Source organism: Mustela erminea, chromosome 2, assembly GCF_009829155.1.
Source record: "Mustela erminea isolate mMusErm1 chromosome 2, mMusErm1.Pri, whole genome shotgun sequence".
NCBI classification, from domain to species: Eukaryota; Metazoa; Chordata; class Mammalia; order Carnivora; family Mustelidae; genus Mustela; species Mustela erminea.
In genome coordinates this window covers 39,806,484-39,819,702 of record NC_045615.1, presented here as the reverse complement: position 1 = coordinate 39,819,702, position 13,219 = coordinate 39,806,484, and the positions used below count along the sequence as shown (strand labels likewise).

The 13,219-nt window shown below is 36.8% G+C and overlaps 1 long non-coding RNA gene across 1 annotated transcript; it reads left to right on the top strand.

The window, feature by feature from the left end:
• The first annotated feature begins 1,731 nt into the window (after positions 1-1,731).
• LOC116583120 lies at positions 1,732-12,322 on the top strand. Its single transcript, XR_004282622.1, has 3 exons — positions 1,732-1,745; positions 3,341-3,350; positions 12,191-12,322. It is a non-coding gene; the product is annotated as an uncharacterized LOC116583120 (long non-coding RNA).
• The last annotated feature ends 897 nt before the right edge of the window (positions 12,323-13,219 follow it).

Sequence of the window (13,219 nt, the reverse complement as noted above, 5' to 3'; positions counted from 1 at the left end):
ATCCACTCCTCAATAGTGATGTGTGATAATACACACTGAATATTCTCAGCCAAGGAAACTCACCTGGGCCTTGATTTCCAGATTTCTTTAAGGAGCTCTGTCTTATAGATAGGCTTGACTTCTCATGTGGTCAAGCTTAGACTCTAGCTCCTTCAGAGATCTAGTTATGCAACATGATCTAAAAACCCCATTATAAATCATGCTGCCACCCTAGCTACATGGCTCAATGCTCCCAGGTAAACAAAGAATTATTTTTTTCAAGGAATACATTCTAAGGGGTTAGAGATTACCCCCAGGAATAAGGGGGGGGGGAGAAAGAAAGAAAATAAAAATAAAAATAAATTTAAAAAAATAAAAAGACCTTTTTTGGGTCAAGATTAAATTCTTTACTACACTCTCTACTCCAGAGGTCTTGTGTTTTCTGCCAACATCTATGAGATTGTGGTAGGCTACTTTGTTAGCTTGCAATTAGAGCAAAGTTTCTGATCCTACACAGTTCTTGACAGGAAAGTGAAGGGATTTACTGAACAATATGTCCAGAAAAGGAGGTGAACGGGGGTTACATCACAGATTCCTTTATGCTTTGCTGAGAGGTAGACCTTTATTCTTTAGCCAATGCAGATTCTATGCTTGTAAAGACACCATTCTGCATTTGAAATATGATTCTCTTAAACATTACTCAACACCCCACATACAGAGGGAAAGATGGCAAGTGATTGAAATGATTTTAGTTTAGGAGTTCTCAGAAAAAAAAAAAAAAAATCCTGGAAATCTAGAGGGTGACAGCTTTAAAGATGTTGGGACTAAAAAGACTGAATCAATGATCTGGACTACCAGTTGGATCAGAGAGTCATGAAAGGAAGCCTAATAATGATAGTGTAGATAAAGGAAGGTTCAGGGAAATAGAAAACAATGAACAGGTGTCAAAGGAATACAGGAAAGTGGAAAGATATCTGGAATGACAGAAGAATATGATGAAATATTGATATATTAGAGTTGAAAACTTCATAAATTGATCAGCAACCTAATGAAACTAGCAACCTACTGAAACTAGCAACAAGTTTCAGGACCTACTAAAAGTGTGGGTAAAGACTGACTGTGAGCAAAATTTTAGATCCAAGAAGCACAGTAAATTTGGAAGTAGGATTACTCATATACAAAGACATTAAAGTCACTAAAATGGATATAAGAAAGGAAAAGAACATATGCTAGAAACCAAATTCCTAAATCAGGGGGAGAGTAAAGTTGGTAAATGACAGCCCAGATGGGCTAAATGTATAATATCTAGTGATAATAATCTCAAAGAAGGAAGGGTGGGAAAATAATTGTCAAAATTCTCAGTGGTGACCTAGAAGAATATCCATATTTTCCTGGTATTTTGTGAAGTTTCAACACCCTTGATTTGATTGAGCTTCAAGGGCAAGTTCTGGAAACCAGATGATCTCTAGGCTTTAAAATAGAAATACAGTAGATTGACTATTCTCTGAAGAAACTGAAGTCATAGAACTGTTTGCTAACAGTGAACCTAGCATAAAGAGAATAATAATCAGCAATGATGTGAAGGTTAATTTTATGTATCCACTTGGCTGGGCCATGGGGAGAAAAGAGAGGGTGCTTGGATATGTGGGTAAACATTCTAGATGTGTTATGAGGATGGTTTTTTTTGTTTTATTTCTTTTCAGTGTTCCAAAATTCATTGTTTATGCACCATACCCAGTGCTCCATGCAGTGCTCCCAGGCCTCCAGTGCCCTCCATAATACCCACCACCAGGATCACCCAACCCCCCGATCCCCCTCCCCTCTAAAACCCTCAGTTTGTTTCTCTAGTCCACAGTCTTTCATGGTTTGTCTCCGCCTCTGATTGCCCCCATCTCTCTTATCTTCTCCATCTCCCAATGTCCGCCATGTTATTATGAGGATGGTTTTAAATGAGATTAATATTTGAATTGAATTTGAGTAAAGCAGATTACCCTTCCTAATGTGGGTGGCCCTCATCTAATCTTTTGAAGGCCTAAATAGAAGAAAAGGCTCAGGAAAGGAGAATTCACTCTTTCTGACCATTTTCAGCTGGGACATCAGTCTCCTCCTGACTCTGGGTTCAGACTTGGATTGGAACTATATCATTGGCTGTTCTAGATCTTCAGTTTTCCAAGTACATATTGTGGGACTTCTCAGCCTCCATAATCACTTAAGCCAGGTACCTATAATAAATGATATATAACATGATATTGTTATGATATAATTTATTTATTATATATAATAGGATTTATTATAATTATATGTAATATGATTTATTATGACATTATATAATATGATTAATTATAAGGAATTAGCTCATAAGGTTTATATATGTTTTATTTATTTATTTATTTATTTATTTATTTTATTTATTTATTTTCTATTGGTTCTGTTTCTCTGGCAATCCCAGACCTAATACAAATGGACAGATGTTAGCAGTAGAATGAACAGTGAAGTAGACATTGAAGAAAGCAGTACAGTAATGAAAATGACTATCTCAAAATAAGGGGCATAATGGGACTGACTTTTTGCAAGTTTCTAAACTCATGAAGCACAAGTTTTCCATTGCAGAGTAAGATATCCAAAATTATCAAAGTTTAGTCTTTGCCAGAGCTTTCAACAGGAAAGTACTAAAACTTCTACTTAGGAATTGCTGAAAGGATGAACTAGTTTCTTCCATGCTATTTCCTAGCAAAGTTAGCTGACCCAATCTTGGTTGCCTTAAGTATCAACAGTGGAAATCACTGTGGTCTGGGGTGAGAAGGCCAAATATCTTCTGTGGTGAGTGGGAGATAAATATTCTCCATTTTTTCTTAAAGATTTTATTTATTTATTTATTTATTTATTTGACAAAGAGAGATCACAAGTAGGCAGAGAGGCAGGTAGAGAAAGGAAGGAATCAGGCTCCCTGCTAAGCAGAGAGCCTGATATGGGGCTCAATCCTAGGAGCCTGGGATCATGACCTGAGCCGAAGGCAGAGGATTTAACCCACTGAGCCACCCAGGCACCCCATATTCTCTTTAAAGATTTAAAAATATTTAAATTTAAAAAATATTTTTCCTCTGAAGAAATATTCTTTAAAATGTAATTGTCACTTATAATGAATAGTAAGTAAACCGTAGAGATCTAATGAACAACAGAATGAATATAGACAATAATGTTGTGCTATAAATAGGTGTAATGTGAGAAATGTCACTACAATGGCAGATGTGTAACAGTATATAAACGTACCAAAGTAACATGCTGTACACTTTAAAATTACATGGAGTCACATGAAGAATTTATTCAATAAAAAATAAATTAAAAAAAAAATAAAATGGAGGGGCGCCTGGGTGGTTCAGTTGGTCAAGTGTCTGCCTTCCGCTTAAGTTATGTTCTCAGGGTCCTGGGATCGAGCCCCACATCTGGCTCCCTACTCAGTGCAGATCCTGCTTCTTCCTCTCCCTCTGCTTGTCTCTCTCTCTCTCCCCATCTCTCTGTGTCAAATAAATAAAATCTTAAAAAAAAAAAAGAAAGAAAATATAATCACTGCAATTAAAAGCACAGATGCAGTTTAATTTAAATGCTTAAACCATAGAAGAACTCAGGAACTAATATCCACCTGAAGTAATCAGAAATAAAGAAAGACTGAAGACCTTAAGTGGGGAAAGGAGATGAAGATGAAAGCCCAGTCTCTGAAGTGGGCTGTTACTAAGGGAACTGAACAATAGAACTTTGTAAATTCTTCAGAGTTTTCCTTTTATTTCTACTTCTAGGTGAAAGCCATAGTGTGATTCTTTGAGTTCTGTGGAAAGTGTGACCCCCAAGGAGATCCAGGCTTCACCAAAAACAGATAGTTGAACATCAGCCTAACAGCTAAGTAGCATTGCTTCCTTTTCAATTAACAAATTGTCTCTCGGGACTTGACATTTATCAGTACATTAAGAGGTTCCAGTAAGGACTGTCAGGGAGTGAAAAGAGCAAAGAGAAGGTTGAAGAACTAACATTTAATGGAGTTCTTAATCTTTATTGTGCTGTGAACCTCCTGTGTATCCTGTAATCTTATCAGGATAATGCCTAAAAACACAGAGGATTGTAAAAGACTTCAAGCACATCGAAATATAGTAATAGAAAAATATTTTAAATGTTGACATTCTAATATGCATGCTTCCTTAGTAAGACATTAAATAACAAGATATTTGGGTGGATCTGATAACTACCATAATTTTAGAGTAATGGTAAATATAAGAGATATTTTGATATATCTGCAATGGCTATAATGTGATATGAAAATATCTTTGCCTTCTGTTGGTGAAAAAAAATGACAGGTCCTGCTAATACTACTTGGGTTTTTGGTTTTTTAGCCTATATTTATGATTGACATAATATTCAACTTTATTTAGAAGTTAGGAAAAGCACAGATATCATTTTTTTCTCTGCAACACATTTGCCCCAAGTTCGATTCACCAACCCCAACGAGTTGAAAAGAAAACCAAATGAAACTTTTCTGTGCCAGACATGGTACTACAGAGGATACAAAAATAATTGAGAGCCAATTTCAGTTTCAGGCATGTGGAAATATAGGAAAGTAACCAAAACCAAAATGAACATAACCAGTAAGGAATAGGACCACCATCTTGAAAAAAATTTTAAAGGTATATGATATGGCCTAGAGATTCTACTCAGATGTGTATTGTGGGCCTAGAGAAACTCTCATATATGTGCACCGGGGACAGTTATTATATTACAATATTCTTAGTAAAAGTATAAAACTGTAAAGAATATGATAGCCCATAAATTAATAAAGATGCTATATAAAGTGAGACTTTATTAATAAGATGAAATATTAGAAAGCACTTCAACAGTATAATATTGGTTATGATAGTCATATGCCCACCAAAATCAAGGGTCACAGCTTCACTGCCTGTATAAATATAAACATGAGGAAACCAGCTATGGAACCTACAGGGAACATACATTGGGAGAGGGACATACATTGAGAGAGGGAAACAGCAAACATAAGGAAGGTGTATACAGTTTTGATTTCATCCACCTAACTTAAAAAACACTGCAGTGAAACACTGCTAATTGCAACACCTGGGTGGCTCAGTCCATTAAACATCTGTCTTTGGCTCAGGTCATGATCCCAGGGTCCTGGGATGGATCCCCACATGGGGTTCAATGCTCAATGGAGAGTCTACTTCTTCTTCTGCCCCTCCCTAATGCAATAGCGTGTTCGCTCGCTCTCTCTCTCTCTTTTACTTTCACTCTCTCTCTCTCCCAAATAAATAAAATCTTTAAAAACTAGTAGCTTCTTAAATAATTGAGTAATTATCACATGCATTAAGCTTTTTGATCATTTAATTCACATAAAATCCTATGAAGGTTATTTTATAATTAGGAATATTTAGGTCAGGTAGCTTCAGTGACTTGCCAAAGCTCCCACAGCAGTTAGGAGGAGGCAATAAGATTGAACCAGGGGGTTCCAGGGCACATGCTTTGAGTGAAGTTCAGAAGAGGTACATGGACAAGAGTGTTGATGTATTTGAATACAAATCTTGATATTCTTGGGCCATGACTAACAAGCACTCAGGGCTTCAGAAAAAGCAATCAGTGACTCGTCAAAAAACTCTGACAGTACTCTTTTTCCAGTGAAATATTTATTGTCTACTGCATGGTATGTTCTACCACAAGATATTTTAAGTGTATGTGTCATTCCTGAATCATTAAAACATATTTTTGAAAAACTACTTGCCAGATGCTATGAGAAATACTGAGATAAATAAAGCCTGGTGTCTGAGCAAAAGGAGATTAGAAACTTAGTGGAGAAGCCAACATACAGTTAAAAAGTAATGGGTTTTAACTGATTGATTGGAAACTTATCAATCTGACAAAATTAGTTTATAGCAATTTTTATTTTTTTTTTAATTTTTTAATTAACATATAATGTATTATTAGCCCCAGGGGTACAGGTATGTGAATCACCAGGTTTACACACTTCACAGCACTCACCATAACACATACCCTCCCCAATGTCAATAACCCCACCACCTCTCCCTATCCCTGTACCCCTGGAAACCCTTAGTTTGTTTTGTGAGATTAAGAGTCTCTTATGGTTTGTCTCCTTCCTGATCCCAGCTTGTTTCATTTATTCTTTTCCTATCCCCCAAACCCCACACGTTGCCTCTCCACTTCCTCATATCAGGGAGATCATATGATAGTTGTCTTTCTCTGATTGACTTATTTCGCTAAGCATAATACCCTCTAGTTCCATCTATGTCATTGCAAATGGTAAGATTTCATTTCTTTTGATGGCTGCATAGTATTCCATTGTGTATATATACCACTTCTTCTTTATCCATTCATCTGTTGATGGACATCTAGATTCTTTCCATAGTTTGCCTATTGTGGACATTGCTGCTATAAACATTCAGGTGCATGTACCCGTTCGGATCACTACATTTGTATCTTTAGGGTAAATATCCAGTAGTGTAATTGCTGGGTCATAGGGTAGCTCTATTTTCAACTTTTTGAGGAACCTTCATGCTGTTTTCCAGAGTGGTTGCACCAACTTGCATTCCTACCAACAGTATAAGAGAATTCCCCTTTCTCTGCATCCTTGCCAGCATCTGTCATTTCCTGACTTGTTAATTTTAGCCATTCTGACTGGTGTGAGGTGGTATCTCATTGTGGTTTTGATTTGTACTTCCCTGATGCCCAGTGATGTGGAGAACTTTTTCATGTGTCTGTTGGCGATCTGGATGTCTTCTTTGCAGAAATGTCTGTTCATGTCCTCTGCCCATTTCTTGATTGGATTATTTGTTCTTTGGGTGTTGAGTTTGATAAGTTCTTATAGATTTTGGATACTAGCCAGTTATCAGATATGTTGTTTGCAAATATCTTCTCCCATTCTTTCAGGTGTCCTTTGGTTTTGTTAACTGTTCCCTTTGCTGTGCAAAAGCTTTTGATCTTGATGAAGTCCCAATAGTTAATTTTTGCCCTTGATTCCCTTGCCTTTGGCAATATTCCTAGGAAGAAGTTGCTGCAGCTGAGGTCGAAGATGTTGCTGCCGTGTTCTCCTTAAGGATTTTGATGGATTCCTTTCTCACATTGAAGTCCTTCATCTATTTTGAGTCTATTTTTGCATGTGGTGTAAGGAAATGGTCCAGTTTCATTTTTATGTATGTGGCTGTCCAATTTTCCCAAAACCATTTTTTGAGGAGACTTTTTTCCATTGGACATTCTTTCCTGCTTTGTCGAAGATTAGTTGACCATAGAGTTCAGGATCTATTTCTGGGCTCTCTGTTCTGTTCCATTGATCTATGTGTCTGCTTTTGTGCCAGTACCATACTGTCTTAATGATAACAGCTTTGTAATAGGGCTTGAAGTCTGGAATTGTGATGCCACCAACTTTGGCTTTCTTTTTAATATTCCTCTGGCTACTCGAGGTCTTTTCTGGTTCCATATAAATTTTAGGATTATTTGTTCCATTTCTTTGGAAAAAATGGATGGGATTTTGATAGGGATTGCATTAAATGTGTAGATTACTTTAGGTAGCATGGACATTTTCACAATATTTGTTCTTCCAACCCATGAGCATGGAACATTTTTCCATTTCTTTGTGTCTTCCTCAATTTCTTTCATGAATACTTTATAGTTTTCTGAGTATAGATTCTTTGCCTCTTAGGTTAGGTTTATTCCTAGGTATCTCATGGTTTTGGGTGCAATTGTAAATTAGATTGACTCCTAAATTTCTCTTTCTTCTGTCTTGTTGTTGGTGTAAAGAAATGCACCTGATTTCTGTGCATTGATTTTATATCCTGACACTTTACTGAATTCCTGTACAAGTTCTAGCATATTTGGAGTGGAGTATTTTGGATTTTCCATATATAATATCATATCATCTGCAAAGAGTGATAGTTGACTTCTTCTTTGCCGATTTGGATGCCTTTAATTTCTTGTTGTTGTCTGATTGCTGAGGCTAGGACTTCTAGTACTATGCTGAATAGCAGAGGTGATAATGGACATCCCTGCCATGTTCCTGACCTTAGCAGGAAAGTTTTCAGTTTTTCTCCATTGAGAATGATATTTGCAGTGGGTTTTTCATAGATGGCTTTGATAATATTGAGGTATGTGCCCTCTATCCCTACACTTTGAAGAGTTTCGATCAGGAAGGAATGCTGTACTTTGTCAAATGCTTTTTCAGCATCTATTGAGAGTATCATATTGTTCTTGTTCTTTCTTTTATTAATATATTGTATCACATTGATTGATTTGTGGATGTTGAACCAAACTTGCAGCCCTGGAATAAATCCCATTTGGTCGTGGTGAATAATCCTTTTAATGTACTGTTGGATTCTATTGGCTAGTATTTTGGTGAGAATTTTTGCATCCATGTTCATCAAGGATATTGGTCTGTAATTCTCCGTATTTTGGGGTCTTTGGTTTTGGGATCAAGGTAATGCTGGCCTCATAAAATGAGTTTGGAAGTTTTCCTTCCATTTCTATTTTTTGGAACAGTTTCAGGAGAACAGGTATTAGTTCTTCTTTAAATGTTTGGTAGACTTCCCCTGGGAAGCACTCTGGCCCTGGGCTGTTATTTGTTGGGAGATTTTTGATGACTGCTTCAATCTCCTTACTGGTTATAGGTCTGTTCAGGTTTTCTATTTCATCCTGGTTCAGTTCTGGTAGTTTATATGTCTCTAGGAATGTATCCATTTCTTCCAGACTGTCAAATCTGCTGGCATATAGTTGTTCATAATACGTTCTTATAATTGTTTGCATTTCTTTGGTATTGGTTGTTATTTCTCCTCTTTCATTCTTGATTTTATTAATTTGGGTCCTTTCTCTTTTCTTTTTGATAAGTCTGACCAAGGGGTTATCAATCTTATTAATTCTTTCAATGAACCAACTCCTGCTTTTGTTGATTTGTTTCTACAACTCCTTTACTTGTAGGGTTAGGTTGTGTACTTGAGACCTTTCTTGTTTCTTGAGAAAAGCTTTTATTGCTATGTATTTTCCTCTCAGGACTGCCTTTGCTGGGTCCCACAGATTTTGAACCGTTGTTTTTATTATCATTTATTTCCATGAAGATTTTTCAATTCTTCTTTAATTTCCTGGTTGACCCATTCATTCTTTAGAAGGATGCTCTTTAGTCTCCATGTATTTGGATTCTTTCCAAATTTCCTCTTTGATTGAGTTCTAGCTTCAGAGCATTGTGGTCTGAAAATATGCAGGAAATCATCCCAATCTTATGATACTGGTTGAGACCTGATTTGTAACCCAGGATGTGATCTATTCTGGAGAATGTTCTATGTACACTAGAGAAGAATGTGTATTCTGTTGCTTTTGGATGGAATGTTCTGAATATATCTGTGATGTCCATCTGGTTCAATGTGTTATTTAAGGCCTTTATTTCCTTGTTGATCTTTTGCTTGGATGATCTGTCCATTTCAGTTCAGTGAGGGGGGTATTAAAGTCCCCTACCATTATTGTACTATTGTCAATGTGTTTCTTTGATTTTGTTACTAATTGGTTTATATAGTTGGCTGCTCCCACTTAGGGGCACAGATATTTAAAATTGTTAGATCTTCTTGTTGGACAGCCTTTGAGTGTGATATAGTTGTCCTTCCTCATCTCTTATTGTAGTCTTTGACTTAAAATCTAATTGATCTGATATAAGAATTGCCACCCCTGCTTTCTTCTGATGTCCATTAGCATAGTAAATTGTTTTCCATCCCCTCACTTTCAATCTAGAGGTCTCTTTGGGTCTAAAATGAGTTTCTTGTAGGCAGCATATTGATGGGTTTTGTTTTTTTATCCATTCTGATACCCTGTGTCTTTTAATTGGGGCATTTAGCCCATTTACATTCAGGGTAACTACTGAGAGGTATGAATTTAGTGCCATTGTATTGCCTGTAAGATGACTGTTACTATATATTGTCTCTGTTCCTTTCTGGTCTACTACTTTTAGACTCTCTCTTTGCTTAGAGGACCCTTTTCAATATTTCCTGTAGAGCTGGTTTCATGTTTACAAATTCTTTTAGTTTTTGTTTGTCCTGGAAGCTTTTTATCTCTCCTTCTATTTCAGTGATTGCCTAGCTGGATATAGTATTCTTGGCTGCATGTTTTTCTCGTTTAGTGCTCTGAATATATGATGCTGGTTCTTTCTGGCCTGCTGGGTCTCCATGGATAAGTCTGCTGCCAATCTAATATTTTTACCATTATATGTTACAGACTTCTTGTCCCAGGCTACTTTCAGGATTTTCTCTTTGTCGCTAAGACTTGTAAATTTTACTATTAGATGATGGGTTGTGGACCTATTCTTATTGATTTTGAGGGGGATTCTCTGTGTCTCCTGGATTTTGATGCTTGTTTCCTTTGCTGTATTAGGGAAATTCTCTACAATAATTCTCTCCAATATACCTTCTGCTCTTCCCTCTCTCTTTCTTCTTCTTCTGGAATCCCAATTATTCTAATGTTGTTTCGCCTTATGGTATCACTTATCTCTCGAATTCTCCCTTCGTGGTCCAGTATTTGTTTGTCTCTCTCCTGCTCAGCTTCTTTACCCTCTGTCATTTGGTCTTCTGTTTCACTAATTCTTTCTTCTTCCTCTTTTATCCTAGCAGTAAGAGCCTCCATTTTTTATTGCACCTCATTAATAGTTTTTTTTTTTTTTTAATTTCAGCTTGGTTAGATTTTAGTTCTTTTATTTCTCCAGAAGCGGTTTTATTTCTCAGACCATGTTTCTCTAATATCTTCCATGCTTTTTTCAAGTCCACCTAGCACCTTGATAATCATCATTCTGAACTCTAGATCTGACATGTTACCAATGTCTATATTGATTAGGTCCTTAGCCTTTGGTTCTGCCTCTTGTTCTTTTTTTGTGGTGAGTTTTTCCACCTTGTCATTTTATCCAGATAAGAATATATGAAGGAATGAATAAAATACTAAAAGGGTGGCAAAGACCCCAGGAAAATGTGCTTTAACCAAATCAGAAGAGACCCCAAATTGTGGGGGGAAGAAATGGGGCAAAAAGAGGGTCAGAAAAAAATTTAAAAAAGAAAAAAATTAAGAAAAAATATAAAAAAGAAAAAATTAGACTGGTGAATAGAACAGAGTCACCCACTTAATTTTGGGAGTATTTTGGTCTCTTAGAAGAAACTACCTCCCAAAATTTTAAAGAATGTAAATATATAGAGAGATATATGTACATATATCTATATGTACATATATATCTATATCTATATCGATATCTATATAGATATCGATATAGATATATACATATATATGGCACATATATATACAGATATATGTATATATACAGATATTATACATATATACTGTATATGTATTATATCTGTATATATACGTATATACAGATATATGTACATATATATGTATACACACAAACAATAAGGGAAAACATGATGAAGGGATGGAATATGACTATAAAGATAAAATTTTCCTTTAATTTTCTAAAAAAGAAGTTGATAAGATAAGTTGGTTAGGAGAATAAAGAAAAAGAAACTGGAGAGAATTATTTGTTCAGGCTGGATACTAGAACAAAGCCGTGTGCTAGATTTGGGGTATATTTTGATCTATTAGAAAAAGTTCTACCCCAAATTTTTTTAGAAGGAAAACCCCTATGTCTATACAAAAAATAAAGTTAGATACAATGAAGGATAAAATATGACTATAATAATGAAGTTTCAAAAAATATTTTTATGAAAGGTATTGTTAAGATAAACTATTTTAAAAATATTAAAAGAGGAAAGAGTAAAAGTTAAAAAAAAATTTAGCTTAAGAAAAAAATAAAATTAAAAAATATTAATTAACTTTGCAAGACTAAGGAATCATGGAAAGAAAGCCATGAATTCCATGTTTGCTATCTTCTCCTCTGGAATTCTGCTGTTCTTCTTGGTAAGTGAACGTGGTCTTGGCTGGATTTCTTGCTGATCTTCTGGGGGAGGGCCCTATTGTAGTGATTCTCAAGGGTTTTTGCCAAAGGTGAAAATGCATGGCCCTTGCCAGGGGCCGGGCTAAGTAATCCACTCAGGTTCACTTTCAGGAGCTTTTGTTCCCTGAACACTTTCTGTAGAGATCTGGAGGATGGGAATGAAAATGGCGGCCTCCAAATCTCCGGCCCGGAGGATCTGAGAGCTCGGGGCCCCACTCCTACGTGCACCCTTAGAGAAAAGGGCTCAATCACTCCTGTCTCCCTTGCCTCTGGCTGCTCTCCAAGCTTACCCAGCCTGTGATCAAGCATCTCTGTCTCTGGCACACAGCCCTGCCTGAAGTCTCCAAACCCAGCAGATCCCTGTGCTCTTCCAGGGGGATTTCCCTGGATCTTGTGGTGTCCCTGCTCAAAGAGCAGTGGTCTGACTGTGCCACAGATCACAGTTTAAGGTAACCCCAAGTTGAGAGCTCACTCCTCAGCTCTGCCTCTGCAGCTGGCTTCCCCACTCTAATACCTGTGAGCTCTGTGACACTCAGACACCACCAATCCTTCTGTGACCCTGCGGGACCTGAGACCACGCATGGGCTTCACCCTGGCTTAGTCTCTGGAGCAATACCCTTCAGTGAAGCAGATTTTTAAAAGTTCTGATTTTGTGCTCCATTACTCTGCCACTTGCAGGGAGCTGGCCCCTCCCCCCACAGTCTATCTTCCTGTGGCTTTGGATTCACTTCTCCGCAGATCCTACCTTTCAGAAAGTGGTCGGTTTTCTGTTTCTAGTATTGCTGCTCTTCTTCTCTTAGATCTCCTGTTGGATTTAGGTGTTCAGAATGGTTTGATAAACTATCTTGCTGATCTCCTGCTACCTGATGTCATCTCTCAGCCTGCTACTTCTCTGCCATCTTCCCAAATTTTGGCCCTTATACTAATTTTTTATCGAGATGTAATTAACATAAAATTTAAGATGGAGGGAAAAAAAAACCTTTCTGTAGAAAATGACAAAAACCAATACTGTGTGTGTGGTGGGGTGGATATTATGATATAATTATAAAAAGTAAAATAAGAGTTACCTAATAATTATTCTTCCCCAAAACAGGATATGTGGAAGCCAAGTTTTTTTTAAGACTAAGTGTTCACAGCAGGATTATGTGATACAAACCACATGTATTTTGATTTAACCAAGCAAGTTAGTCAAATTAATCCTACTGATCAGTGGAGTGTCAGATGTCACAACGAGTCATAACCTTCTTTTAACAGTTTCTAGGA